Source organism: Lynx rufus, unplaced genomic scaffold, assembly GCF_022079265.1.
Source record: "Lynx rufus isolate CCGP_SWC_20201006 ecotype Redwood Valley unplaced genomic scaffold, mLynRuf1.p SCAF_9, whole genome shotgun sequence".
In the NCBI taxonomy this organism is placed as follows: Eukaryota; Metazoa; Chordata; class Mammalia; order Carnivora; family Felidae; genus Lynx; species Lynx rufus.
The window spans coordinates 77,662,815-77,690,380 of NW_025814897.1; the positions used below are offsets into that span (position 1 = coordinate 77,662,815).

General features: G+C 39.9%; 1 pseudogene; it reads right to left on the minus strand.

Moving 5' to 3' along the window:
- Window positions 1–7,112: 7,112 nt before the first annotated feature.
- On the minus strand, window positions 7,113–7,662 carry LOC124505995 (cofilin-1-like; annotated as a pseudogene).
- Between the last annotated feature and the right edge of the window lie 19,904 nt (window positions 7,663–27,566).

Below are 27,566 nucleotides of genomic sequence, written 5' to 3' on the forward strand. Positions count from 1 at the left end.
TCTTCCCTCACCTCCCACCTCCATCCTATAGGCTAGGTCATTAGAATAATGCTATTAAGAGAGAAATCCAAAAAGATGACACAAAAAAAGTCTAAAATTTCATTCACAACTGAACAAAGCAAAATCTATGTATCGAGAACTCAATATATTGCAAGAAAACGAATAAGGCACAATGCCTTATTAGATATATCCCAGAAAAATCTTTGAACTAGATGAATAAGGAAAAAAATCCACCAAGTATCTGTGCAAAAAACAAAAACAAAAACAAAACAAAACAAAACAAAAACAGTTAATGTACAAAAAAACAAGAACTATGCCTCCTCAGATCCCATCTTAAGATGTTTAATGTCAGAAAACAATGAAGTAATTTACAGAGAATTTGAGAAGGGAAACGATATAAACTTTAGAGACTACAGTCAGCCAATTTATATCTTACACATTAATAACAGAAAAAAAGACATTCTCAAATATAAAAGAACTAAGAATGTGTCACTCACTTAACTCGGGCAAATAGGAAGGCAAAATAGGAAACCCAGAATAAAAAATTCACAGAGTAAAAAAATCCTGGAAGATGTTCCTATGGGACTCTAATAAATCATCAGCATAGTGCCAATGCCAGTGAGTAACTAAGCCTAACACAGCACTGAACCCACAAGACGTATTTAGAATTCTTTTCACAATAACACTAAAATGAAGCTTAAAAGTAAACATTCTCATTTTAGAGGTGCCTGGGTAACTCAATTCGTTAAGCATCCACCTCTAGATTTTGGTTCAGGTCATGATCTCACAGGTCATGGACATTGGGCTTGGCACTGACACAATGGAGCCTGCTTTGGGTTCTCCTTCTCTCCCCCTCTCTGCCTCTCTCTCTCTGAAAGTAAATAAATACAAATTTTTTAACAATTCTCATTTGAAATTATTATCCTGTTCTATGGGAATAATGCTGTGACACTGCACAAAAATTCCCCATTTCTCAGGCAAGTTTACCAACAGGTTCAAAATTCCACTAAATATGATTGTAGATCTTTATTGAAGAATTTAGGTCAAAAAATCCTACAAAAAATGCCAGAATATTGATGTGACTTTCCTTAGTTATTTAGATAAGACTGACATTTTTCTTCATGATACTTTTCTGTTGTTTAATATAATAGTGAACAACAGGACACTACTTTGTAAATGAGAAAATAAACTTTATATGAAGAAGAAACAAATGCCCAAAGCCAGATTTCCCAAAAAGCATGAATTATTAATTATGAGCTTAGATCACTGTGCCCCTCATCCTCATGATTTTATCTAGTGAAAAGGCAAGAATGTATTTCCAAGCAATAGAATATATATGACAGAATATACAAAGTAGAAGGGAAGTTAGAGACCTTTGAGAACAGTGGTTCAAAACCAGCAGCAGTTGTGACCTCAGGAATGTATGCAGTGCCTGCAAACATTTCTGGTTGTCATACCTGAGGAGGGGGCAGCCTACTGGCATCTCCTGAGTAGAGGCTAAAGATGCTGCTAAACATCTACAACACACAGGACTGCCCCCTCCTCGCAACAAAGAATTATCCAGCCCCAAATGTCAGTAACGCCAAGGTCGAGAAAACCTGATTAATACAATCCTCTGATTTTATACCTTCAAATACAGGCTCAAAGAGATTGCAATTCTTGTCCAAGGTTGAACAATTATTATGTGATAAAGAGAGTAAGCAACAAGTGAAATGATTAATACATTGTAAAAAGAGAAAATCACAAGTGATGAGATAAAAATGCAGTGGCTTTTACCCTACAAGCAGAGAGATGGCTATTGTTCACATGGACAGTTTGCATCTCTTCCTAGGGCAAGGGCCCATGAGGTCCCCAAACTGGCAGATTCAGGCTTTTCCTGCTGCCCATCTCTCAGCTAGGCCACCACACAGGCCCCTGAAGTCCATCATGGTGGTTGTTCCTGCTTAAACTTCTGAAAGAGAAGATGCTTGTCCTATAGTTAATGAGAACCTTAAACAGTGTGCAGACTTTTAAAGACTCTACCAGATGTTTTTTTCATAACATCATCCCTTGTTTCTTGAGAAGACTGACTTCTATCTGCAGTCTGCCAGGTCATCGGCCCTAAAAGTTTATAGTTTCATTAATTTTCTTTATGTGGATATAGATAAGGCCCAAGCTTTAACCCTCTACTTGCTTTTTATAAGCAAATTTTATCAGGACATTAGATACAGGCAGATATCACTGGGTTGAAGCTATTTGAGGCCACAGTAGTGTTTGATTTTTAATTCTCTTAGTGTTATTGTCAAACAATTATACATAGCCTCTCAATTGGAGCTATTAGTTTTGAATCAGGTTGCATTTACTCGGGGATTATCGCATCTTGGACACTGAAGCAAATTTTGTGAATGTGCTACCCATAGGGAGGTACCAATTTAAAGAGGCTTTAAGGAGAAAATAAACTAATATGGTCAAGAGAAAACCCAGGAAAATAATGCCAAGTTCCAACAAAGATAAAACAAGAAATAGGAGACATAGCAATGAAGTGAGATCAGATGTTTTAAGAGCAGGACAAAGCTAAATTCAGGTCTAAAACCATGAATAGGTTAAGAATTCTTCTTTTTTCCTTTTTTCTTTTTTAATGTTTATCATTTATTTTGAGAGGGGGGGAGAGAGAGCACACAAACAGTGTAGGGGCAGGGAGAGAATCCCAAGCAAGCTCTGCACTGTCAGTGTGGAGCCCAACACGGGGCTCCGTGTCACGAACCGTGAGATGATGACCTGAGCAGAAATCAAGAGTTAGCCACTTAACCGACTGAGCCACATGGGTGCCCCATCTTCTGTTTTCTTTTTATGGTGCTTTTTCTATGTCACTGGAGGGGAAAAATGAATTTTCCTAAAGGGGCTGTACAGAGCTCAATAATTATGATTCTGTTTATTTATTTATTTTTTCTTAGAGAGACAGAGAGAGAGACCAGGGAAAGGGCAGGGGCAGACAGACAGGGAGAGAGAGAATCCCAAGCAGGCCCTGCACTGTCAGCACAGACCCTGATGTGGGGTTCGAACCCACGAACTGTGAGATCATGACCTGAGCCAAAACCAAGAGTTGGATGCTTAGCCTGAGCCACCCAGGCACCCCATGGTTTCAGTTTATTTTTAACAAAAATTTTAAATGCCAAAGTTTGAGAAGGGGCCCCAGATTTCTTTGGTCCAGGATCCAAAATAAGGGAGCTCACAGGTGAAACAAGGGCCTGAACTACATCCCAGACTCTACAAGGAAGTAGAGATTACAGCAAGTATGTCACAATGGAGTTAAGTGTGAAACAGACATGGATTCTAAAAGAGTAAGCCAACATGACTCCTATATATTCAAGTAACTCAGCTGCTTTGAATCCAAGCCTGAGTCAATGTAAAGGTCAAATTTGAGAGGATGGATAAAAATAGTGGGATGGGCAGCTCAGGTTGCAAAATTTCAGAGTTCAGTTCCATGTAAAGCAAATAGGGAGACCAGAGTGTCATAGTAGAAAGCATGTGTGTTTTGGAGCAGAACAGATCTGGGATTCAACTCCTGCATTCTTCCCCTAATCATTCCTTACCTCTCCTTTATTTCCATATTTCTCATCTGTGTCATGGAGATATTAATGCAAATCTTGCTGATAGTTGTATTGATTAGATGCCTAGTAGAGTAACTGGCCCAATAAATAAGTTATTTTGTTATTGTTATTGTTAATACTTACTATATCCTACTTCGTGCTTAGGGTTCACATAGTTAGCTTCCAATCACATATGCGTTGCCACATACTTTTCACTACGTGTCCTGAGCCTTGTCCTAAATTGGTACTGACCACAATGTTTATTATCATGCTTCACTAGCCCTTCTACAGCTTGATGCCTGTTCTAGTCCCCCTAAGATACTCAATTCATTCTTCCCCTTAGCCATGCTTTAATCTATCCTCCTTGGCTCTGTGTATTTCCAGGCAACTCTAAAGGTGATGACCTTCCCAGCTTGACCTAGGCCCCAAAGCTACAGTGACCATACACCCTACCATATCTAAAACAGTCTGCATTGACGTGTTTGACTTCCCATCCAGGTTAGTTTTTGTTTCATGTTTCTCATCTCGTATGAAGTTTCATTATTAATAACTGTATAAGAATATGCTAGAATGGATTTGGCAGACTCCCCTCCACTAACTGCTCCCAATCTTTGCCATGGTCTCTCCCGGCAGTGTATGAGCCACATGGGCAATTAACAGAATACTCACTATAGTAGGAAGATAAATTTGAAATATGACTAGAGATAATCCCTCTCTGGTTTCATGATCTTTCTCAGGAACTCCATTTCAAGGACAGCTGTTCATAAAACAAAGGAACCTCAGACTCAAGACACCAGGGAAAGCTAACTCCTCTGGATTGAGGTACCAGTGGACAATTATTTGATTCTGTGATACCTCTCAGCTACTGGACACATTAGTCACTTTTCCTGCGCCACAGCATGCAAAGTGTAAAAATCCATCAGACCACCAGCTAGTGGGGTTAGTGGCAATCAAAAGATATGTACAAATATAATTCTGTATTCTGAAATTCTATAAGGGCATTTTAATATAGCTTGACTTTTGAAGAGTCTTTTAATGTAGCTCTTATTTTCAATTCAATATATTTACATTCTGTGCAAAACTGGAATGAACCTGAGAAGGCTGTCTGTGCTAAACATCTAATTTTGATTAAACTTGCAAAAAACAATCATAAACAGAGAAAACTAATTGTATGATTTTGTCTTGTAAAAATATGTAAGGTGAAATATGAATAAAGACACAAAGACAGTACAGTGAAAATATTTGAGTGGAACTACTTACACATTTCAATACAAAACAAAACTTAAATTGAGAATATACTTCATCTAGAACCATTTTCTCTGAGCCTACCCAGTACCTCTGTACACAGGAGAGATTTTTTTTCCAGTTAAAAACATGAGCCACCAAAGGAAAGTCAATTGAAGATGTCAGCACTTTCAAATTTATTAACCCAAAGCTTTTATCAAAGCTTTAATAAGACTATATTAAAATACATTTTTCAGAAAAATATCAGTGACACAATCCTAAAGATAGGTACATCCAAGAAACTGATTAAAGTATGTGAAAATATACTAAGAATAATTGTTATGCTTATCTTATTTTTTATTGCTCAGCCAACATAATGAAGGGTAGGGTGATATCTATTTATTTGCTTTAACTTTTAGGAATATCTGTTATTTTTATTTTTTAATTTATTTTTGAAAATAGTTTGAAGATAGTCTAAGCATATTAAGAACAATTTGGGGGTAATAAACAAATAGTTTTAAAATATCTAATTAGTTTTAGAGCATCCTTACATTCTCAGAAATGTCTTGCTTTTTGGACAATATATGGTTAACTTGTCTAAGGTGACCCTTTTTGGGTCACCCTCTTCCTATCAATTAGGTTCATCCAACAGACAAAAGAAAACAAAAAAAAAACCCACCTATACATAAGCAGCTTACAAAGAGGGGGAGAAGGAAGGGCAGGAGAAGGGGAGAGGGAAGGAGAGGGTAGGGAAAGAGGGGAGAGGAAGAGAACAAGGAGGGAAAAGACATCAGTCTCTGGGGGAAAAAGTGCCAAAAGTTTACCGAGGTCTGCTACACCATTTCAAATTTTCCATTCGATCATTTCCCTACAATTTTTTTTTAATTGAGGTATAATTTACATAAGTCTAATGTAAAACCTGTTCTACATCCTGCTCTTGTGCTGCTCTTTATATACACCACATGACCACTACCCAGATCAAGATCTATAACATGTCCATCTTCTAGAAAGTCCCCTCCTGCCTATTCCCCTCAATGTGGCTACTACTAAATCATCCAGAAGTAGTCACTATGCTAATTTCTATCAACATAGATTAATTTTGTCTGTTCTTGAAATTCAAAACACATAACCATACAGTATGGACTCTTGTGTATGACGTATTTTGTTCAAAATCATTTCTGATAGTTGACCACATTGTGTTTTTTCTTTTTTGTTACTTCACAGTAACCTGTTGTCATTATCCATTCATTCTCTTGTTGCTAAATATGTAGGTTGTTTTCATCTTAGGATTGTTACAATTAAAGCTACTGTGTACATTTTGTACAAGTCTTTTTATGAACACATCAGCTTTTTACTTTTTATCTAGGAGTGGCATGGCTAGGTTATTAGGTGAGTGCACATTTAACTTTATTAGAAAGTTTTCCAAAATATTAGAGCTATTGTACAGTTTCAAGAGCAATACGTAAGAGTTTCACTTGCCCCAACATTTGGTATTGTTAGCTTTTGTTTCTGTTTTGTTTTTAATTTTTCGCCATTCGTGGGGCACCTGGGTAGCTCAATCAGTTAAGTGTCCAACTTCGGCTCAGGTCAGGATCTCATGGTTCATGAGTTCCAGCCCCACGTCTGGCCCTGTGCTGACAGCTCAGAGCCTGGAGCCTGCTTCGGATTCTGTGTCTCCCTCTCTGCTCCTCTGCCACTCGTGCTCTGTCTCTCTCTCTCAAAAATAAATAAACATTGAAAAAATTTTAATTTTTTGCCATTCTGATTCAAGTGTAGTGATATTGTGTGTGCGTGTGTGTGTGTGTGTGTGTGTGTGTGTGTTTTGTTTTTTAATTGAAGGTCCCTTACTGGTCCTGCCTCCATGAGTGGCGAAGACCAGGGGCAAAGGGAGGTGAACCAGCAGTGCAAGGAGGAGTCATCTCCACAACATTCCATTTATACACAGAAGTAAACTGACAAGCACAGAGTCACTATTGCAGTTAGAAGTTGGCAGCACGGGAAAAGGGAGGAACAGGTGGGGAATGGGGTATCGTTAAAAAAAATACAGCCCCCCTCCCAAACTGGGGTGCCTGGGGGGAACTTGGTCGGCTTCAACCCAAGAGGAATCAGAACTGTTTGGGAAGGCCAGAACCATCAGGGATGGAGGAAGGAGGAAGGTCCAGGGGGTGAGGGGACTGTTTGGCAACTGGGGCGAAGGGATTGCCTTCCCCCTGTTGGGATCCCCCCAGCCCCTCCGGTCTGGAAGGAAGTGGGCAGCCTGCAACCCCCACGGGCAGGTCTGGGGCTGCCAGATGCTCCAGGCAGGGGTCTGGAACGGGCTCACAAAGGAGTTGAGGCGCTGCCCCCCAATTTCTCGGCCAGGGTGCACTGGTCCTTGACCTCCTTGTAGCAGTTTGCTTGTAATTCACGCTTGATCCCTGTCAGCTTCTTCTTGATGGCGTCCTTGGAGCTGGTATAAATAAATCACTTTGCTCTTAAGGGGTGCACATTCAGGTGCCCGGAAGATAAACACCAGGTCCTCCTTCTTGCTCTCCTTGGTCTGGTAGGGGGCATCACAGAGGGCATAGCAGCAGTCCTTGTCTGGCAGCAACTTGACAAAGGTGGCATAGGGGTCGTCTACGGTCTGGCCCACATCACTCACCAGGATCTCCTTGCCCTCCTCCAGGATGATGTTCTTCTTGTCCTTGCTCAGGCAGAAGAGTACCGCCTTCTTGCGCTTCTTCACCTCCTCTGGTGTTGAGGAATTATGAACCTTCATGTCATCGAAGACTTTGATGACACGATCAGAGACTGCCACACCAGGGGCCATGTTTCCGGAAGCGAAAGGGAGATAGCAAGGACAGTCAGAAAAGACGAGAGCCGCTGCAGCTGCTGCTGGGATCCCACTGAACCGATATTGTGGTTTTAATTTGCACTTTCTTGTGAGTAATGGTATCAAACATTTTCTTCACATGCTTATGGGCCATTTGGATATCTTCTTTTTTAAGTGTCTATTCAAGTATTCAGCTATAAGTGTAAGGATGATGTCTTTTTCTCACTGATCCATCAGAATTGTATATTTTTTAAGGATATGAGAGCTTTGTCATGTATTATGTAATATACATGTATTATGAATTATATTATGAATATTTCTCTCCCATCTATTTGCTCCCTCTTTTACTGGTGCTTTGTGATGAGTAGTTTTTAACTTTGATAAAGCCCAATTTATCATTTCTTTGTTGTTGTTGTTGTTGCTTAATGGTTAATATCTTCACCTACACTAAGGTCACAAAGACATCCTCCGAAGTTTTCCTGCAATGTTTCAAAACCACAGTCCAATGTTTTCCCTCACCCCTCACATTCAGATCTATGATCTATCTCATATTAACTGTTGTATACAGTCTGAGGTAGGTGTCAATGTTCACTTCTTTTTCCATTGGACATCTAGTAGTATGAATGCCTTTTATTAAAAACACCTTCCTTTCTTTCCATTGAATTTCACGGATATTTCACTGCCGAAATAATTAGTTTTTCTTTACACCAAAACAGAGAAAATAAATTACTTTGTTAAACAGTCATGCAATTCAGCACAAAAGGTCCTTCACAGGGCACAGAGAGAAGAAAATATTTAGGTCACCTTAGGGGTATAAACAAACTGGATCTCATGTTAGCTTTTGCAATCAAAGCCAGCTTCACAAGGCGCCTGGCTAGCTCAGGTGGTACAGCACACAACTCCTGATCTTGGGGTTGTTAGTCTGAGCCCCACGTTGGATATAGAGATTTAAAAATTAAAAAAATGTTTAAAAAAAGTCAGCTTCATTGCTCTTTCCCTCATTTCTTGGCAACCACTTCATGTTCACACCAGGGCAAGGAATGCCCAACTGCTATTTTGATTATGTGGATTCCCTGGTCAAAACAGTTATTTCCAGATACACCTGGTAACTTTGTTTCTAAATGGCATTGACTTGAAAATCTCTTCTGTTTGTTTCTGGAGTGGCACACACCCATTTCAGCTGCAATAGTGTGCGGTAGGAAAAGTTCTAATTTGGGAAATTGGGCACAAGTCCTTCCCCGGATTGGCACCGTGAGTGACCTTGGGTTCTTCCCTGCTCTTGGAGTCCCCATCTATCAAGTGAAGGTGTTAGACAGTTGATTTAAAAACCTTGGGTTCTGACATTCTGAGATTCAGAGAGGGCTTTGTCCTGATTAACTGCCATTGCTTCATCATCCTTTAGTGTGTTTCATAGGAGAGAAAAGAGTGCAGGGTTTTCCCCACCACGTCCTTCATTCAGCTACCCAATCTAATTAACTCCAATTAAAATGTGTAGTTTTAATTAGTTTGTCTGATACATTTTTTAAAATCCTCATAAATGTAAATCTTTGCTGCCCCTCCCCCCCTTTCTCAGGCTTGGCAGCTGTCTTGCTCCTTTCAATTTGAGCTCCTTTTACTCATTCATGCCACTTTTGATTCATTATCTTTTGTTCCTGTTCATTGATTGTCTTTTTTTTTTCCTTTTTCTCCTTGCAGTGATAACACATTACTTAAATAGAATTTTAGAAAGAGAGTCACAAAGATTTTAAATTACCTAGAAACCATTTCATTCATGGAGCATTCAGTATCTTTAAAGGACTTTGAGCCCAGTTGATATATGTCAGCATCCCAGACACATGTTTTAAAACGTCCCAGCCTGTATATCATACATCATCCTCTGGTGACCAGCTAAAGCGGACACCTAAATCATGAGATCTGAGGAAACTCCTCAGACCTAGATATATTTCCCATGGAAGTACACGCTGGCTTGGTTTTGTACACTTCGTGTTTGTTTATTTCCACCTTCTTGTACTTACAACAAAATAAATTTATTAGGACTTTAAGTATCATGAGGATGAGGGTTTTTGTCTGCTTTTGACACTTTTGTGTTCCCAGCACCTAAAACAATGCTAACACACATAGTAGATGCCTAATATATACTTGTTAAACAAATTAATAAATGTATAAATCCTTAATGAACAAATTAAATAAATTAGCTGAATTGTACTGTATAATTTGTTATTTTATGTCATAAGTCTTAACTTCTATCATTAAGGATTTATTGTGACAAAATACCTTGAGCACTTATGATGTATCAGCTACTACGCTCAACGTCTTGATAGGCATTCCTTTACTCGCTGCTCAAAACAATTTTATGAGGGAATGTTATTATTTCCATTTTTAAATTATTAAGTTCAGGTTTAGAAAGGATAAATAACTTACTGAAGGTATCAGGGTAGAATCCAAGGTAACTGGCAGAATCCAACTTATGACTCAATTACAAAAAAAAAAATCAGAAAAATTTAGACATCAAGAAAAGAGGAAAATAAATTAGACCACCATAACACAGCTACAATGAGAATTATGTCATAATTCAGCCTAACTTTTCTTCTCACGAATTTTTGGCTTCTTAAAATGATATCAGAAGATAGATCTTTAAAAAGTATGTTCTCTTAGACCTGGTGGTACCTTGTCTTTATATCTATCATTTTAATGGTTGCCTCTGCCATTAATTAGCTATCTATCAGAGCTCCCTAGAATGATGCTAGCTTGGAGAATAATCACTTCTCCTGCCAGGCTAAAATCATTTTCACATAAAAGGCAATAATAATGATTATACTATAAGGACCATTATTGCTGTTCTAACTATTACTAGTAGTAATAGCTAATATACTGGAGTTTTACCATGAGCCAGACATTGTGCTAAGCATTTTAGATGCAGTGCCTTTTGTAGCAAAATAAGCTTTTTTTTTTTTAATTTTAACTAGGATCCATGCCCAACATGGGGCTTGAGCTTAAGAGTCGCTTGCTCTACCTACTGAGCCAGCCAAGGGCCCCAAAGAAAGCTTTTATGAATATACTATGCCTTATTAACAAATTATGCCTTTACCAATTTGTGTGAATCTGTTCATTCTTTCTCACAGGGAAAACTTTGAAAGAAAAAGGAAAAATGGGATGGTAAGACAGAGACCCTAGATAGAACAGTTAGAAGGACAAATTAACCTTCCTCAATTTTGCTGAGACACATAACCAACAAGTTCCTTCTCACGAAGAACTAAGTTAGGCAGAAGCTCATATATAAACACCATTTGTCCAACCTTCAAACCACTACATCTTTCTTTTTCTTAAATTTTTTTGACATTTATTTATTTTTGAGACAGAGAGAGACAGAGCATGAACTGGGGAGGGTCAGAGAGAGAAGGAGACACAGAATCCGAAACAAGCTCCAGCCTCTGAGCTGTCAGCACAGAGCCCGATGCGGGGCTCGAACTCATGGACCACGAGATCATGACCTGAGCTGAAGTTGGACGCTTAATCGACTGAGCCACCCAGGCGCCCCTCAAACCACTACATCTTGTCTTCCTCCATTCTTTCCGTCTGCACTACCATTACCCTACTTCACCCTCTTCCTTCCCATCAAACAGACATTTACAACAGACGTTTACAGCAGATTGTCTTTTAGCTCACCCAAGCATAGGCCACATATATCCCTGAACTGTAGCTTGGCTTCATTGAGTAACTACCCTAAATTGCCCCCAAAAGCTCCCTACTGCCTACCACCTAGGGAATCATCCCCAGACTCCTTTCTTCTCCACAGAAGGACAAGGTTCACGTCTATTCCTTTTCCTGGATTATCACAAAAGAATGCAATGTCGCAGACTTTTCACCAAGCATGTTTTCCAAATGCCCTTCTCAGTATATGCCTACCCACCGCCATGTTTCAGGTCCTATTCTGTTCTTCCAAATAAAGTAAAGGAGTGACAATCCACATTACCATGTTCTGTGTCACGCTTTCCAATCCCTATATATGCTCAGCCTTCGCTCACAGGAGGGGTGAGGCAAAGGGAATGGGGGAGGGGAAGAGCTGGCATTTCTTCAGTGCCAACATCCCTTGAGTGGCAAAGATTATGAGTCAGCCAGCACTATCACTTTTGAAAAACTAGGCTTAACAAGGTCCCAGCTCACACAAATGCCTCACACTCGTGAGATTACAAATTGGAATCCCAGGCAGAGGAATAACAGAGCCCTATTCTTAATCACCGTGCTTAATTATACTTGTCTGCCCTAAGTCCCCCACCTCCTGGATCCAACCTTGTTACTCCTCCTCCTTGTTGCTTGCTTGTTTTTCTTGGCACCCTGTTTCCAGCCATGATCTCAGCCATTTTGTTATTACAGTCCTGGTTTTCCACTCTGGCAACACACTTGACTTCACTTGGCCCACGGACCTGCTTGCTGTGGCACACTGATCATGAGCAGAGATCTTGATTTTCCAGCCCCAAGCACCCCAAAACAAACAAGCAAGCTATACATCCACCCACTTCCTAATGTACAATAATCCAGATTGTGTTAGACTCTCTTGGGAAAACCAAACCAGGCTTTAAGGAGATTACTGTTAATATTAAATAATATTATGTAGAAGCAGAGAAAGAGGAGTTGACCCTTGACTCTTACATGCTGCATGAGCATCCTTCTGTCATTAGTCATTTCATGCTTCACCTCAAATTCCAAGGACTTTCTCCCCTCCATCTAGGATGTTCTGATCACTGACTTTCCAGCCTTATTTCCTCATTTATTATAGTTTTGTTCCACACCTTTTCCAAAACTGTTTCCCATATGTTGGAAGACAGACTGTGTCTTTTCTTCTATTCACTGGTGAACGTTGGCTAAAAACCAAAGTGGCTGTTAAAAGGTGTCCAACTCATCACTTTCCATTTTTAGCACTTTTGTCATTTTTATCAAAATGGCCTTTTAATCTCAGTCTGAAATATTTATTAAACATCCCAAATAAGATAGTGAATACTTGTAGGAACATTTATGAGAATTTACTATATGCTAGATACCGATGCCAAAGCTTTCCATGTATTAAGACCTGTATTCCTCACAACTGCCCCATGACATAAGGTATTTCCATTATAGCCACTTTACTAATAAGGGTAATAAATAGGTAAATAATAGGTTCTCAAAGCTATTAAGTTACAGAGCTAAGGTCTGAACTCAGTTCATTTTCAAAACCTCGACAATAAACCATCACGCTATAGCTACCTTTCTATCTTTAGCCCACACTTAAAGGAAGACAGATCTTTTTTTTTTTTTGATGTTGCTAGATGCTGTCATCACAAGACAATTGAATTAAATACAAAATTAGATAAAAAACTGAAAGGTATATGATCAATCATCAAGTCTAGCTCCCCACATTTTCCAAACAAAATGAGATAAGATAAAATAAAGTGATACATACAGAGATCATATATTTTTCCAAAATCATGGAGATTATCTGGGATTTGAACCCTGATTCCCTGACTCCAGGGCTTATTTCACACCATCCCCAAAGAACCAAATGTACCCATTCTTTTAAGACAGCATATCTTTTGATTTTGCTGATTTTGATCCTCAGGTGTTTTTGATCATTGGATCATTTCATCAGGGCAAAACTCCCTGGTCTACCAACACCTTCACTCCTTTTTACTTCTACAAAGCCAAGTTAAAAGAAATTATCCAAGGATAATTAGAAGAATAACATTTTGGGGGTAGCCTAGGTGGCTCAGTCAGTTAAGCGTCCAACTTCAGCTCAGGTCATGATGTCGCGGTTTGTGAGTTCGAGCCCCACGTCTGGCTCTGTGCTGACAGCTCAGAGCCTGGAGCCTGCTTCAGATTCTGTGTCTCCCTCTTTCTTTGCCCCTCCCATGCTCATGCTCTGTCTCTGTCTCTCAATAATAAATAAACATTAAAAAAAATTTTTTTTTAAAGAATAACATTTTTTTAGCCAATCAAGAGAGAAAATAAGTAAATTGGTCTTAATTACACATATCATAAACCAAACTATGAACCTAGTCATACTGTAAACATTAAAAAAAATGTGATGATGGGGTGCCTGGCTGGCTTGGTTGGTAGAGCGTGTGGCTCTTGATCCCAGGGTTGTGGTTTTGAGCCTCACGTTGAGTGTAGAGGTTACTTAAAATAAAATAAAATAAAATAATAAAAAATAAATTGTCCTCTGGAGAGGGTGATGAAACTGTCATTCATTAATATGGTATATATTTTAATTTTCCTCCTGTCTGAAATATTCCATTCCTCAGCAAGGCATTTTCCACACTGTAATCAAACCTTTGATTCTTCCCTGCTAATTTCTTCTCCTTGGTTTCCTTTTAAATTCCTCTCCTCTGGGCAGCCTTCTCCGGCACCCACCATGCCACTAGTATGTCAGGCACCCCTCTATGTAATTCCATAGAGTCATGGACTTACCTCCTGGTATAGTATGTATAGCAGGGCACCTAGTATTTGTCTGTGTTCTCCCCAGAACACTAAAATAGTTAAAGTTATACTGTTCTTATGTCCCCATACTTAGATCCCCAATGCATAAGCACTGTGAGTTTGCACCAAGCTATACCCTACTCAGCTGGCTTTCTTATGACTAACATCATTCATTGGCAAGAGCTCTGGTGACCATGGACTGTAACAACCATAAGAGGCCTCCAAGGAACATAACTCATCATCTTAGTCTTAGGTGTCCAACAGTCCTTCCCAGAGCTATCTTCTCTATCCCACAAAATCTCTCCAAGAACATTAAGATGGTGATGCTCAGTCTTCTATATTCTTAAACACACACTAAATTCTAGAATTTGCAACCTAACTTGAAGATTATATTTTGTTCACAGGTATCTACCATTTCTTCAGCCCTTTTTCAGTGCCCTTTCATTACTGAATAGAACACGTGACTACGTTACTCCTTTCACTTAACAGAGATCCCTTGTGTTCCTGTAAATATGCCATTTCCATGCCATACTACCCTTTTTTGCCTTACAGCAAATGGGACGCATCTATGTACAACCTTGCACAAAGCCTTCAGCTCAAATCTCCATCTACTGTATGCCAAGTAGGAATACACATCCTCCGTTGCTTCTAACACAAATTAAACACATCATATAAAATTTGACAGCTGGCCCAATACTGAAAAATTTGTCTGACATCTATGTACCATAGCTGATCTGTTGAAATCCAGAGTCCTAAGAGGACTCTTCCCACCTGTACTTCTTTGACCACCAATGAAAACCATTTCACCATGGCCCTTTAGAACTCAGGAGTTCATACCTTCCTCAAACAGTTTTATTTTATTTTATTTATTTTAAGTTTTTATTTATTTATTTTGGGAGAGAGAAAGAGAAGAAGTATGAACAGGGTGGGGCAGAGAGAGAGAGGGAGAGAGAGAGAATCCCAAGTAGGCTCTGCACTGTCAGCGTGGAGCCCCACAAGGGGCTCGAACTCTCAAACCGTGAGATCATGACCTGAGACCAAATCCAGTTGGATGCGTAACTGACTGAGTCACCTGGTTTTAATAGCATAACTATAAGTGATCTCTGAATAAGGAGTTCTTGACTTTCCATCCTAGCAAATTGTTCCTTAGCAGCCCCATTACCATAAAGGTTCCCATTTATGATAGCATATTTTATCAGCTACTAATTTGCTTTTGGGAAAGAAGAAAGTATTGAAGAAAGAAACCACAGAAAGTTACCTCTTTGTTTGAAGGCTCAGGGCAATCATTCTGATCCTGTTTTGTGGGTCTTTCCAAAGGTCATGATACATGGCTTTGGCTCCCTTTTTCTTAAGGGAGCCAAATGAACACGTGAAACAGAAAGTTTTAGCTTAATAAAGAAATTAATTAGAAAGAGATGTCAGGGGACCATATGGGATTTATTTACTTCACATTATAAGGCCTAAACCCATATGATGATTCTTTGTCACTCAATATGCATGTGGGGGGGAATCATGAGAAGAAGGCAGGTGTGCAGGTGTGCAGGTGGTGGGTGGGCCCACAGTTCTTAACATTCAACTCTTCCTAACCAAGAACTAGATTTCATCTTTTTCAAAAAGAAAAAGGAAAAGGAAACACATGTACACACACACAGAAGCCATCCAGTGTCTTAGTCCCTAAATCCCAGGCAGACTAGCAGATTAACTGCATTTATTTGTTTGTAAATGAATAGTTAGTTTTAGAAAGAGAGAGGGAGAGCTCCTGCATGCCATGCCAGCAGGTACGTGGCAGAGGGAGAGAGAATCTCAAGCAGGCTTCATGCCCTGTATGGATCCCACAACCCTGAGATCATGACCTCAACCGAAATCAAGTCAGACGCTTAATCCCCTGAGCCACCCAGGTGCCCCTAACTGCATTTCTTAACCAATAATCGACCTATACACATACTTTCCATCACTCCCTCTCTTACTATCCCTTCTACATTTTTTTCTGTCATGAAAACAGACTCAATTTTACAAAAGTTAAATTTTACAACAACAAAAAATGCAACAAGCAACATATTTAAGTGGCAAAAATGATAAGCAGAACGAAAGAAAAAGCTCTTCATTTTTGTAGCACTATTTTCCAATCCTTTATTCTAACATTTCTCATATAGAATTGTCAAATAAATATAATGTAATGGCTTGCCCACTGGTGTTTGATAAATCATGGGTTGTAATGAACATGAAATGTTTCATAATGGCATGAGGAACTGAACTCAGTGCTGAACAATTATTAAGAATTGGGTAATCCAGATGTAGAGAGTGACGTGAATAAAGATTATCTACAAGGGAGGAAAAGAACTTTACTCACCAGTGGGACAATGCTGTGTGCCGCTCTCAGCCCCTCACTAACCAGTACTGTGGCTGGACTAGTCTTCGTGGTTCTCAGTATGACTGCAAGATGTCCTCAGCGATAACCATTAGGAAATTGGCATGTCGGGGGGAGGAGGCTTGATTACTTACAAGTCCTGGAGCGCAGAAGTCACAGTTGAGGGCAAACGCGGGAAGCGGGGTAGAGTCTGGGGTCTGCTTTCATCAGAGTCAAGGGTGCTCATGGGCTCTCTCTTTATTTGTGGATTTAAAACAGAAGAGCGGGAATTAAAAGCTCGGGAAAAGGGAGGAAAAAAAAAAACCCAACCACCAGCAGTTCAAATGTCAGATTTCAAAATCAGCAAGATCTCTAAAGCAAAAGAGCCTGGCGTGGAAGGGCAGGCAGTATGCTCTTCTGGTTTTGTAGCTGTCCAAGTGTTTATCTGAGATAGCCGTCTTTGAAGTGGATGCCTGAGCAATCGAAGCTTAAATCGGGCACTTGCATTCCAAAAAAAAAAAAAAAAAACAACTGTCACAGTTGACACAACAGACAGATTAGTCTAGGTACAGAAGTAGGGGTGGTTTTAGAATCTGTCTTTTCCATCCAATTTGATCTCAGTGGTACATTCTTTTCTGGCAAGGAAAAAATAACTTAAGATCTTTTCTACTTTTATTTTCCTACCCCAATACCTCTAGTGAATGATTCAGATCCTTTGGGTTCCTGGTGACCATCCATTAAATGGAGGTTACAAAGAAATGTGAATAAATAAAAGGGAAACCTGGAGGATACATTTAGCACAGCTCAATTAAAAGTCTTATTTAGTGGGAAACAGGGGCGCCTGGGTGGCTCAGTCGGTTAAGCGTCTGACTACGGCTCAGGTTTTGATCTCACAGTTGTGAGTTTGAGCCCTGGGGCATCGGGTTCTGTGCTGACAGCTCAGAGCCTGGAGCCTGCTTCACATTCTGTATCTCCCTCTCTTTCTCTACCCCTCCCTCCATTCTCGCTGTATCTCTCTCTCTCTCAAAAATTAAAAAAAACATTAAATTTTTTCAAGTCTTATTTAATAGGAGATAAAGCTATTTCATTAAGACCGCTTCATTAATTATTGATAAAATATAAATAATGTGGGAAAACATGTGGATAACTTGGGAAACACTGAGTGACTAGTTATACTTGCTAATGGCAACAAACTTTCTGATAGGAAAATGTCATCTGAAATGTTACCATTTAAAACTCAGTAATAAAAACAAAAACTAATAGGACCTTTAAGGCAATACCAAAGAGTCAGGGGAATAAATGTCATCTGTGTGCAGGAAACACACATCTATCATTTAATTTGGTTTTGCTTCAAGGCTAGCCCTTAAAAGACTGAAAAGCCCCTAATCATAATCTCTGAGTCTATTTAGGAAGCCACTGTTCTTCAGTAATTGCCTATTATATGGCAGGTGCTGTTGGTATTTTTGAGAAGTCATAGCCTCCAGAGAAACTTGGGTAAACACATTCATTTCCTTAATCAGTTTGCGTTCACTGAGCACGTACTATGGGCCAAGCATTTGCAGGTCTCTGAGGGGCTGAGAAAAGTGGCAACTGTGACAAAAAAGGTCAAGTGGGACTCAGTTGTACACACTCCTTTTTTTAATTTTTTAATATTTATTTATTTTTGAGACACAGAGACAGAGCATGAGTGGGGGAGGGGCAGAGAGAGAAGGAGACACAGAATCTGAAGCAGGCTCCAGGCTCTGAGCTGTCAGCACAGAGCCCAACGCGGGGCTCCAACTTTCCATTTAATTTATAGCAAAGCCTTTCCTTATAAGCCATGTGTAAGGGGCTGAGGGAGAGGGGAAATGGGTTGGTGGTAATGGATTTGTGTATGAGGAAGGGAAAGAGAAGGGAACTGGTTTTTTTAGTGACCTACAACTGACATTCTGTTTCTCTAATTTCATCCTCACAACCACCACAGACAGCAGCAGCCTCTCCCCTACAACTGTCCTCTCCTGGGTCCCCTAGAAATGACCTGCTTCACATGAGAGTCAGACAGTTGTGTAAGTTGCTTGAAGATCCAGAGATAACAAGGATCTTCTTGTTTCCAAAGCCAATGCAAACTATAAGATCACGACCTGAGCTGAAGTCGGACGCTTAACTGACTGAGCCACCCAGGCGTCCCTCAGTTGTCCATACTCTTGACTGTTGTCTGATGCTTCCAGACCTGAGACTGAGTTTTGAACTCAGTGTTCCTTTTTCAAAGCATTTCAAAGCATTTAATGCTATTGTCAAGGCATTATCCTGTCTTCCAGGGTGTCTACTGGATATCTGGGAGGACCCTCAACTGTTCCTCCTTTCTCCTGCTGCCTTCATAGCATACATTTCATGGGTAAATACTTCTCAGCTTTCTTCAGAAGGTGCTATTCCAACATTTCCTGCTCTGTCCCCCTGCCAACAGCCTTGCCTCATGCTTTTGTTCTTTCTGACCTGGACTGTTATTATCTTATCCTCCTAATGGGTCTCTCAGCACCTTCTCCTGGGGAAGAAAAAAAAAAGTGTGTATGTGTGTGTTGTGTGTGTGTGTGTGTGTGTTTGCAGAGAATATTAATTTTACAACAAATAAATTTAGAAGAAATTGCCAGTTATCACTGATCTCACTACTCATTTATTTATTCATTCAACAAATTCAATGCCTGGTTCCTGTTCTTGGAACTAGGAAGACAAAAGTGTTCTAATGAGTAAGACAAAAGTGTTCCTTGTCAATACATAGCTTACAGTCCAACTTATACAATTAAATATATAAAACCTAACTCCCTTATTTCCCTCAGAAACCTACAAGTCTATTTGTTGCTACTAGAACAGAAGTGTGAAACAAAGTTGTTCTAAATCTGCTTGACATTCCACTTACACTTAATAATTCCCTAGATTACACCTAAATTTAGAGTATAAGTACCTGGGGGACAACAAATAACCTCACAAAATTACTTCAGGTAACTGGAACTAATAATAATATATTATTTAATAATTATTTTTGTCTTACTATTATTAATAAGGTAAAGCTATATATCACATGCAGTCGTCGGTATGAATAGTGTGTGTCTGTATATGTAATACCCAGCAAGCAGTAGGTGCCCAAAAATGTTGACACAAAAACTGCTTTTGCATTTTTTGCTTCTTGTTAGGACTCATCAAAACAGCATTAAATATCTCAAATGTTGCTACAAAATATCTCAAAAATGCTATAGTGTTTCATCAAATTATACTCTTTGTATTTTCTTAAGTTTATCTATTTATTTTGAGAAAGAGAGACAGAGACCATAGGAAGGGCAGAGAAAGAGGGAGGAGAGAGAATCCTAAGAAGGCTTGCACTGTCAGCACAGCACCCGACGTGGGTCTCAAACTCATGAACTGTGACTCAAAACCAAGAGTTGGACGCTTAACCAACTGAGCCACTCAGGCACTCTTATATACTCTTTAAACATGTCAGCCTATAGTGTTTTTGATAACTATTTAATACCTTTAATACTAAAATTATTGCAGACTTAATTATCAAACTTTTGATTAAAAGACCAAATAGGTTTTTTGCCCCATCCTATTCTTGATCCATAAGAGTAAAGGGTATCTGAGAAAGCTGTATCCTCTGTACCCCATTCCGATCACTCTGCAGCTTATTATAAAATAAGCAGGTTCACAAGCAATATACAGAAGTGCATTTGTCTGAGCTTCAAATGCCTAGAACTAAGGCTGTTGAAAAAAATTTCCCGTAGGTTTCAGACACGAAGATGAGATTTTAGATCCTCTGCTTATCTTCTCTATTATAAAGAGAAGTTAGTTCATTACACAGACTTCTCCGAACTTTGTCAGATTCTGCTTTCGGCAAGTCGCCTATATTGGAGGAGGTTCACAGTAATGCCTGCTATTCCAAGGTCTGTGTTTGTCTGAGGTTTTGTAACCAATTGGCATGCCTTGCTGTCCTGAGCTTTCCTCTTCCCCTCTAGCTACACCCGTTCTGCCATCAAAGATATAGAGGATTTTGACACTCCAGGTTTCACATGTGGTACAGCCTGTCTTCACCGCAGCTCCTTCCCCTAATCCCATTCGCAAATAGTCATGTTTTTTGGCAGATGACATTTATCATCTGTACATCATGTCTTACAAGGTCTGCGGCTGCTAGAAGAGACAGAGCTAGAAAAGATCTAACACTTGTGTTGATCTGTAGGCGTCTGTCATGGCCTGGCAACCATGGCCATCGGCAGGAATCCAAATACAGAACAAGAGGGCATGTTGCCATTTTAGCAGATGGACACACAGCAAAGTAGCCAAGAGTCTCTATAACAAGCACCATGGACGTGGTAGAAGGACAGGATATGCAGCCAAATTGGCTCTTTATCTGTTGCTTAGAAACCTCGGGTTCAGTAGCAATGTCCTTTGTAATTATGACTTGAGCCAGGGACGTTCCCATCATAAGAGCCAGGATCTGTGACTGCCACGGATAAGTGCGGGGCAGCGGGAGTCCGGCTGGATCTTTGAAGCCGGCTATAAAATCTGCACTTGGGTTAAGAATTGCCTCTCCTGGAGCTAAGTCAGCAAATGCAGTCTTGCTGGAGTCCAGCTCCAGGAGGTCCAGGGGTTCCCAAAGGATGAACGGCATCGGTGAAAAAGTGAAAACAAAATAAAACAAAAATAAAAATGGACACCGACAACAGCAGTGTGTTGGACTGGCCACTTTATTGTGGCAAATGTGGCATTATATTTGTTAGCAATTTCCTTGTAGAGTGCGTCATCTATGTTTTCTGGCATTACCTAATTCTAAAAATGTTCCTATGTATAATCACCCTTTAAGGAATAACATGGCTATTTTCTCATAACATTCCCTCCTGCCCTTTGCTTATTGATTAATTTCTTACATTATTTTCATTATGTATCTACGTTTATCTACAATCTATAAAGCATTTGCTTGGCTGTTTTCATGAAAGGTCATCTATCTCTCAACACCTCAAGCGGAACAGTTACAGGGACATGACCTCTTAGTTGTTTCCCCCAACCATTTGTGGTTTGAGGAACAAAAGTATTCGCCTCTGTCCGAGGTGCCAGGAGGGGGCCAAGAGGGCCTTGGGAACCCATGTCTTATGCATTCTCAGAGAGACAATGCACCTAGGAACTAATGAACCATTCTATACCTTAACCGACTAGGTTCAATTATCATCTGGAATGCCTCCTGGGGGCCAAGTGGTCCTAGGGGTTGGAGTAACTTGTGCCCATAGATACACTCCTTTGTTGCTGGAGTGGGGCTTTTAAATCCATTTATTCCTTCCTTGGCTGGGAAATGTATGGGGCTATCCTTCCGTTAGGAAGGACTAGATGTAGGGCCGCACAATTTCCTCGCGGAATCTTATTTCCTTCTCCAATGGTTCTTTTCTCAGAGGGCAATTCCCCAACAGACAATTCCCCAGGGACTTTTATTAAGGCCAAATTACATAAAAGTGGGAGTACAGGAAGCTTCACTGTTGGTGAGCAGCCCTGCAGTCCTGATCTGCCCACCATCCGGGCCCTGCCATCAGGCTGGTTGGATAGCTCAGCTTCCGGCACAGTCTGGTTGTCAGAGTTGAGAGGTAAGAAATAAAGATGGATCATTGCGTGCTTGTGTTCTTTTCCTCTGCTTTCACTCTGCATGAGCAGGAAAATCAAGTGAGGCACAAAATAGTCAAGAATAAACCCTTCCTGTAATGGCAGGCCAGTTTGGGCTGGCCTCTGTCAGTCCTGAACCAATATGTTAGAGAACTTGCACGATGACTGTAGACTATATCATAAGGCTTGGACTCAGAAGTCAAATCATCTAATTCCAATCCCAGTGCCCCACTTACTTTTTAACTATGCCCAAATTACTGAAAGTTCTGAGCCACTCCCAACTTTGTCTTAGAGATCTTGGTTGATTTCCATAAATAACCAATTGGGCTACTTGTTTTTTCTCTTTTCACACTTTAAGTTTCCACTTTTATGTTTTAAATCTACCAATAAAGAGTGAGCCTGTGAAACCCTAGGCCCCCACCTCTACCCCAATAAAGGTAGCACGCCAGGCCCAAGTATCTCTCTCTCACCCCATTCCCTGCAACCTCACTGTGTGGCCCCAGGTGTGCCATGTAATTTACAGGACTTGTAAGTAATTAACCTTGAGTTTTCAAAGTTTCCTAATAGTTACTGCTGAGAATGTTTTGCAATCATAATATGAACCACAGGGGTGCCTGGCTGGCTCAGTCGGGGAAGACTGCGACTCTTGATCTTGGGGTTGTACATTCAAGCCCCACGTTGGATATAGAGATTACTTAAAAATAAAATTTAAAAAAACACCTTTAAAAAAATACCCTTAAAAAAAGGACCCCAAGGGCAAGTCCAGCCACCACATTGGTTATAGATAGGCTGAGACCAGCACAAAACACTACTACATCTTACAATATCCTGTACAACAACCACAATCCAAGAAACTGCCATCTTCCTTCTAGATTATTAAAACAGGCTCTTCCCTTCTTTGTATATCTTCTAAAAAAGTAACAATATTTTTTATGTTTTTGTCTAATTTTCTTTATAGGCTTATTAGCCCTGCCTTTCTGTATGATTTTTTTCAGTCATTGTTCTATGGTTTACAATACACATCTTCAAATTATCATGGTTTATTTTCATATAATATTAAGCACTTCCTGTATAGTACAAAAAACTTAAAACAAGAAGCCTTCATTTTCTCCCTAATCTCTTTTGTGGTCTTGTTATCATACATTTCATATTTACACATATATAAATCTCCTTGGTTATTTTTATTTTTATGTCTTTGCTTTAAACAGTCAACTATTTTTTTTATTTTTTCAAAATTTTTTTAACATTTATTTAATTTTGAGAGAGAGAGAGAGAGAGAGAGAGAGAGCACAAGTGGGGGAGGGGCAGAGAGAGAGGGAGACACAGAATCCAAGGCTCCAGGCTCGGAGCTGTCAGCACAGAGACCTACACGGGGCTTGAACCCACGGACCCATGAGATCATGACCTGAGCTAAAGTCAGACGCTTAACTGAGTGAGCCACCCAGGTGCCCCATAAACAGTCAACTATTTTTAAAGACCTTAAAAATTAGAAAATATTGCATTTTATTACTTTACACATACTTATCATTTTCCATAATCTTCATTCATTTATGTAGATTCTCATGTACATTCCTTAAGTAAAATTAGAATAAGAATAGTCTCCAAAATTATAGGGTTGCAGCCAGAAATAAAAGAAGCAATGAGTGTAAAAGCATTTTGCATAAATTTTGCCATACAGTATATGTGTATGAAACATTAGTTCCTATTAACTTTTCACAAAGAAACACAGAGGACATAGGGAAAAAAGAAATTTGTGGCTTTAGATAGTGAAAAGAGTTTACTAGCAAAGAAAGGAGTACCTACAATAATCACAAAACTAAAAAGAAGGGAAGGAATAAGGGGTGCCTGGGTGTCTCAGTACGTTAAGTGTCTGACTTCGGCTCAGGTCATGATTTCATGGTTCATGGGTTCAAGCCCTACACTGTGCTGACAGCTCAGAGCCTGGAGCCTGCTTCGGATTCTGTGTCTCCCTCTCTCTCTCTGCCCCTCTCCCACTCATGCTCTCTCTCTCTTTCTCAAAAATAATTGAACATTAAAAAAAAAATTGAAAAAAAAAAAAGAAGGGAAAGAATAAGCACTGTGTCAAGAGTATAGAGATAGAAGTTTAAGTCCTGGGACTTTCCATGTTACTCAAGGCTTTGTTCGTAGTAGTCAGGGTTCTCCAGAGAAATAGAACCAATAGGATATATGTATCTCTCTACATAGATAAAAGGAGATTTATTATAGGAATTGGCTCACATGGTTATGCAGGCCGAAAAGCCCCATGATCTGTCATCTGCAAGCTGGCAAACAAGGAAAACAGGTGGTGTGATTGAGTCAGAGTCTGAAGCCCTGAGAATCAGGGGATGGACGGTGGGAGTCCCAGTCTGAATTCAAAGACTAGGAACCAAGAGCACCAATGTCGGAGGGCAGGAGAAGATGTCTCAACTCGAGAAGACAGAAAGAATTTACTCTTCCTCTACATCCTCAATGGATATGATGATACCCATCTGCATCAGTGAGGACAATCTTTACTCTGTCTACTGATTCAAATGCTAATCTTTTCCAGAAACACTCTCAGAACTAATGTTTTACAGCTAACTGGGGGCATCCCTTAGCCCAATCAAGTTATACATAAAATTAACCAGCACAATATTATTGATGGAAGACTTACAGCCATAAATAAAAGAACAGAAATGTCTAGTCCAGATGTCATTGGTTGCCATCAAATTTATAACAAACAAAGATGAAAGTAATGCAGAAAGCGGTCTAGTGGTTAAGCATGAACCCTTAAAAATGCAGAGGAAGATCCGGGGCTAGAATTTCAGATACTTGACCCCATGTTCAGTTTTCTCTGCACAATCTCAGGATTGTTACAGCCCTTCCTGAGTCTGGATCAGTGATGGCACTTTACATTCTGATCATGAGAATACCCCTCTCTGCAGGTGTTTTGATGCTTCGCTGCTGGCTGACAAGCCCAAAGCTACAATGTGCAAAAACCACATATCTCCCTTGAGGTCAATGATATTGACATTTGCTGCCTGATATGGAGGTGCTTTATCCAGAAGCTACAGTAAATCTGATTTAGTCTCATTCTCCATATCACTGATAATTCTGACTTTGGCAGGAGCATGTGTCATGCCAAAGAAACAAAGTGAGGAAGAGGAATTAGATTCTGAGATACGAGTATGATATACGATGAAGGATCCTGTAGTTCAGCTCTTGGGATTCTTTTTTTTTTTTCACCTAGAATGAGGTAACCTCCAAAGAAACTAGGAAATAATTTTTAAAAACACAATGGATCAAATGCCACCCAAACGGGTATTTGTCACCATCTTATCAGGCTTACTAAATCGCCTGCTCAACCAACTGTGCAAACTTAAAAAACCCCTTTGTATTTAATGATATAGGATGGAGCAGGATATAGAGGAAGAAAAATAACAGAATATGCATTAATGATAAAATTCAGAGCATTTTTAAAAACAAGGTGAAAAACGGATTGAAAGATATGGAAATAGCCATTGCTGTTTCTTACGGGGTGCCTTGAGTATTAGGGGTTTCCCATCATAGTTCATGGAACATCACAAATGTGGGCAAAACTTCAAAACCATGGGGCGCCTGGGTGGCTCAGTCGGTTAAGCGTCCGACTTCAGCTCGGGTCATGATCTCATGGTCGGTGAGTTCGAGCTCCGCGTCGGGCTCTGGGCTGATGGCTCAGAGCCTGGAGCCTGCTTCCGATTCTGTGTCTCCCTCTCTCTCTGCCCCTCCCCCATTCATGCTCTGTCTCTCTCTGTCTCAAAAATAAATAAACGTTAAAAAAATTAAAAAAAAAAACAAAACAAAACCAGATTTGTAAAGAAACATGGAAAGAGAGCTTCAGTCTCCCTCCCTCCTCCCATTTGTAGAGACACCTGTTTTGTTACTGTAGTCTTTCTTTATTCTTCTGGCAAAAGAAAACTGCTTTTTCTATCAGAAATTAATGTTTCCACATTCCATGTAGACCTAGCGGAGCTGTCAATTATAGTTGTGAGCAAGTGATTAAGATCAACCAATCAGAGGCCCCTGGGTGGCTCAGTCAGTTAAGCATCTGACTTCGGCTCAGGTCATGAACTCACGGTCCGGTCTGTAAGTTGGAGACCCATGTCAGGCTCTTTGCTGATAGCTCAGAGCCTGGAGCCTGCTTCAGATTCTGTGTCTCCCTCTCTCTCTGCCTGTCTCCTGTTCGTGCTCTCTCTCTCTCTCTCAAAAATAAATAAGCATTTAAAAAAAATTTTTTAAATACATAAAAACCAACCAATCAGAGAACTCTATCACTTTGGTTCCAGTGATTGAGTTACGAATGGACACATAACCCAAGAAAATATAAGCCTTCTAGATAACTGATGTGTGGAGAGTAACAATAAAAAAAAAGAGTCCTTTTTTTTTCTTAAATAATAATCTATAAGCACATAAGGTTGGTCATCTCACCTACCACAGAAAGTCTGAGAATTATAACTACATGCCGAAGGAAGAAGAGCTGAAAGATGAAGATGGACGAGACAGACCCAAGAACAAAGAAAGCTCCAACAATATCTTCTGTGTCAGTGAATTTTGATAAACAGAATCAAACTCCTTCCAAATATTTAAGCCATTACATTCTTCTTTTAGTTTCAGGAGTTTATATCACTGGCTTTGGCTAAAAGAGAATTAATATAGTATATATTGGAGTCTTTCATGATCATAATCTCTAGGACCATGTTTTACTAGTGTAAAATAAATCTAAACCAGTTTGCTTTTGATACTAGGGGACATGATTTAGACAGAACCATCTAAGAATATGAGATGGAGGCCACCTTTAAACCATGGTAATCTGAGTCACTAAACAAAGTTCCATTGTCTTTAGAAGAACATTGAGGAACCAAAGTCAGGAGTCATACTAGAGACACAACAATGAACATTGACCTTCTTACTGTTTATGGAGTGACTATCCTCCTCTCTCTACATGTATGACCAGCTTTGATTAAAGTTAATAAAAGGTTATTTCATTAATTGCATTTGTTCTACATAAGCAGTGGTCATGCCAAGATTATTGTGCTATAGAAATGAAGCAGAGTAATATTTTTAAATATTAATCATAGTTTTTCCAAGGTATTTCTCATTATCCAACCCCTTCTCCTAATTAAAGCAAGTGGACATCTTGTCTTTATGATAACACAGATGAGATAACCCAGAAAAATGCCTAGTATGGTTTGTAGCTTTTGAGATATAAAAGTCTAGATAGAAGAAAATCAGAGGGGATTGGAGAGAACTGAGAAGTGGACGAGATTCCTGAGAAAGGGGGCCCCAGGAACACTAAAGTGCAAACACTAAAGTACACGCCTGACAGCACCTTGCCCCACCCCTTCCCCCAGCTTCCAAGCTTTAGAGTAGGCAGGGAGAGCAGTCAATGGGTTTTCATGTGCCAGGAGGGGCTCTGAGGCAGCAGAGAGAGCCAGACCTAGAGCAAAGGAGAGCACAGTAGAAATCTGCAGGACTGATGACCCAGAACCAGACCTGATAACTGATATCACAGAAAATGTCTGCATGGACAGAT